The following is a 3,826-nucleotide window of genomic DNA, read 5'->3' as shown; positions in this document are numbered from 1 at the left end:
TTTATTTGATGCTGCTGCATTTATTTATTCAGCATTGGATTTTTCTTCACTGCCATTTTCTGCAGAAATCTTTATAAAATCTTTTTAAAAATATTTGTTTAATTTGGGACAAATGATGGATTTTGCATTGATGTTTTTACATGATGAAAATGATGCAGCCTACTTTCTGGACAGAAAGAGGAAGTAAAAACTGAGTAACATAAATACTAAAAAATTCCTTATCTGAAATCCTTAGTTGCACTTCTCTCTTTCTTTTGTACATTTGGTACACTCCTCTTCTGACAAACTGAATTTCTAAACCCTGAGGTTCATTGTTTAAGCCTATATTGTTCTATTTGGACTGGTTATTTAGTATAGTATCACAGTAAATTTTCTGTTCAGTTTAATGAAAATTTGTAGGAAAGAGATTATCTCACGATAATTTGCATCTATCTGTCAAACTGACTTATGCCTCAATGTGACAGTAGTCAAGTTGTCTATATACTGCAATTACGATGTCTTATATGCAGAGGACTACACATCTTAAAATTTGTGTATTCCTCTGCATGTAAGACTAGTCTAAATGTAGCCTATTAAAGCCTTGTCAGGAATGGTAAATTATAACCATTACAGAATAAATATATTATAAAAAGCATTATGGATCCTTAAAAGCCACTACAGAGCCATGTTGATATACAATAGTGGTTAAGGCACCAGGCTAGAATCTAGAACTGATCTGTAGTCCTGTGTTAGGCACAAAACCATTTGGGTAAACTTGGGCCAATCCAGCGGTGGTATTCAGCCAGTTTGGACCAGTTCGGGCAAACCGGTAGCGCTGACAATCAGCTGGTACCACCCCCACCCTATCCCGTCCTTTATTTCCTGCTTTCTAGCTCATCTCAATCGTGAGGAAAGCTGATTTCCCCCCCCTCATTGTTCTACTTACCGTTGCTGTCTTGGAAGGTAAGCAGCTGAGCTTCTAAATGCTCCATTTTCAGCACGAAGTGTGCACTCACCAAACCAGTTGTTAAACCGACACTGGGCCAATCCCTCACGCAATCCAGGGAAAAGGGAAGCCACTTCTGAAATCTTACCAGTCTTGCAGTGACTTATCCAGGCAGTTGTCATGCATCAACACTGACTTGAGGGCACATACAAACCCCCCCCATTACAATTGGTGAATTAGAGATAGAAGTTACAATTTTGATATATTTAATATAAACTTGCATCATTCTAATGCAATATGGTACTTCAAAAGCATCAATAATTAGTATTTTGGGGATAACTATAAATGATACACTTGCTTTTAATCTTAATGGTACTTGCACAATGTAGTCCAGACCAGGGTTTTTCTGAATGTTCAAGAGAACCCTAAGTTTCCAGGGGAACATGATGGAATTCTGCGAGAGACAAAGGGCAAAAAAAATTCACTTGAACAAAAGGGAATCCATAACAATTTTTCTAAGATACTGTGGGAATGGAAGGACATATCAGAATATTCAGAAACACTCCCCTACAGAGCAATTGTGCTTATGCGACACAGCATTGTGTGTGTTGAAAGGCCCCTGGTCTAGCTGATCTTGCATTCTGTTTCTTAACATCCTGGAAAATCAGCAAAATCTGGGTAAGTCTGATAACTTATTTTCTTTAATGATCATGTAAATATCTGTGATCTCAGTTCCCAATATGGCACTCTATATTCCTGTAGATCCATCAACAACTTAAATGCTTACCAAGCTTCCTGGCCTATCTTTTTTTTTTTTTAAGTTCCTTTCAAGTAAAAATGTATTGCCTGGCTTGAAGGGAGGGAAAAGTATGCTAAGTAATCGTATTGTAGAAGCTAAAGGTGGAAAAGAGCTTTGCCATTTTGTTTTCTGATAAATCCATTTAACCACACCTTACCATGCTAGATCACGTCAAGCATTCAAACTTGTAGTTATTTTCCACCATTAGATATACCTAGGTTAGAGAAAGCCACCAGAAAGACCAAAAACAAGAAAACTTCAGGGAGATGTTTGTGATTTGAAAACAGCATGCGGCCAAAGATTGTCTACATTTATAAAAGTATTTATTTTTAAAAGCCTGTTAGGCTAATGGCCGTTACTAAACTGTAGCAGCAAACTCCAAGTAATCATAACATATATATAATATTGTTTTGCTATTGAATTTCTCATAAGTTCATTTAATTGGTTGGTCTAAAGACAAGGTTTTTTTCAACTGAAGTCACGAGCAAATTTGAGAGCCATCACACTCGCTCTGTCTAGACAGTCACCTTTTGTCTTGTCCAGGCAGAACAAGAGCAGAGTCTGGCAACAATTCTGCTGTGCACTGCAAACCAGGTTGTGCACCCAATGCAAATCAGTCAGAATGTGCTGCCAAGGGCAACTTCAACATTTACTGTGTCCATGCTCTCTTGCTTTGGATATGCCTTCATGTTTAAGTCACTTGCCTTACCACCAAGCCACACTAGCTGCCCTCACACATCTTATTTGGCCTTTCTGCTCTGCTTGAATCCTGTCTATATACCCAGTGACATTCCTCAACACATAACAGGCAAAGATAGGGATGCAGAAGGGTGGATGGAGTGAGACTGGCACTATAGGATCTTGTGCTCCATGGCTGCTACCACAGAAGGGAGAAGACTGGCTGCTTCTGTGGTAGAGTGTAGAGCTGAGAAGCAGCGACAGCATCTCAGCAAATCCTAGCAAATTTGGCTAGGAGAAAGAAAATGGAATATCCTTGTCCAGGGAACAGAAGTAAGGTTGGACTCCTTGTCTGGCCTGCCAGTTCTATTTGCTGCCATGTAGCAAAACTGTATTGCCCACAGAACTCTCCCATAAGAGATCATCCTTATCTGTCTCCCATGAACTCGTAGGAAGCCAGAAATGACTTCAAAATTCTGCTACTAAGGACTATATCAATATTGTTTCACTTAAGCTTGTGGAGTCTGTTTCTTGACCTGGTCTATCTTAAAGAGTGTTGGCATCAAATTTGAAAGCCTGATTGTGTTTTCTTTTCTCTGTCTCCTATACCCCAGGAAATTATGGTGGAGCCAAACTAAGCTTCTTTATCACATTTCTTCTATTTCCTAGACTTAAAGTATGCTTCTGTTTTTATAACCATTTCTGTGTATTTCCTCCAAGGTCATTCATGTGGTTCATACTGTACAGAACTACACTTGGATGTTGACCCTTGTAAATCAATGGCCATCTTCCTGATGCTAAATTACCAACCTGCGCACCCCAAAGGAGCTGGTCCTTGTTTTTACCCCACACTAATCATCCCCCCCCTCCACAACCCTAAGAAATTCTAGCTGCACTAGAATTTGAGCCAATCCCTATTTTTGCCATGTTGACAGATCTGAGCAGAGGTGGACCAGCTGAACTCAGATTCAGAAATAACTGGTGCCTGGGATAACTGTCCTATGCTGGGTTAAGTTTCCATGTCATCTCTAGCAGTCCCTAATGCATTTGTGGAAAGTTTGCCTTGCCCTCTATAGTGGATCAGATGGAGAGTTCAGCCTGATGCTCAATCCTATACACTTGGATTGCCAGCATAGAAGGACCAAATATGATGGTAGGAAAAGTTATCTTATTGGCCTAGACTCCCCCAAGTCATTCTGGACTCCAGAAATGGTGAGACTCTGAAAGGACTCTTGCTGTCCTGTCAAGTCAGCTTGACTTTTAACTTCAGATTGTTTGTTGCCTATTATTTTAAATAGGACCAAAGTCTTCATTATTTGTGATTTAACTACTATCCTGTTGATTTAGGAAACGGCACTTTTAACAGACTCCAAGGAAGTAGCATCAAAGTGATACAGGATGGCTTCACATAATACATTTTCTGA

Source organism: Pantherophis guttatus, chromosome 1 (genome assembly GCF_059756535.1).
Source record: "Pantherophis guttatus breed Tessera chromosome 1, ASM5975653v1, whole genome shotgun sequence".
NCBI classification, from domain to species: Eukaryota; Metazoa; Chordata; class Lepidosauria; order Squamata; family Colubridae; genus Pantherophis; species Pantherophis guttatus.
The sequence above is the reverse complement of the archived record's forward strand: the minus strand, read 5'-3'. Positions refer to the sequence as shown.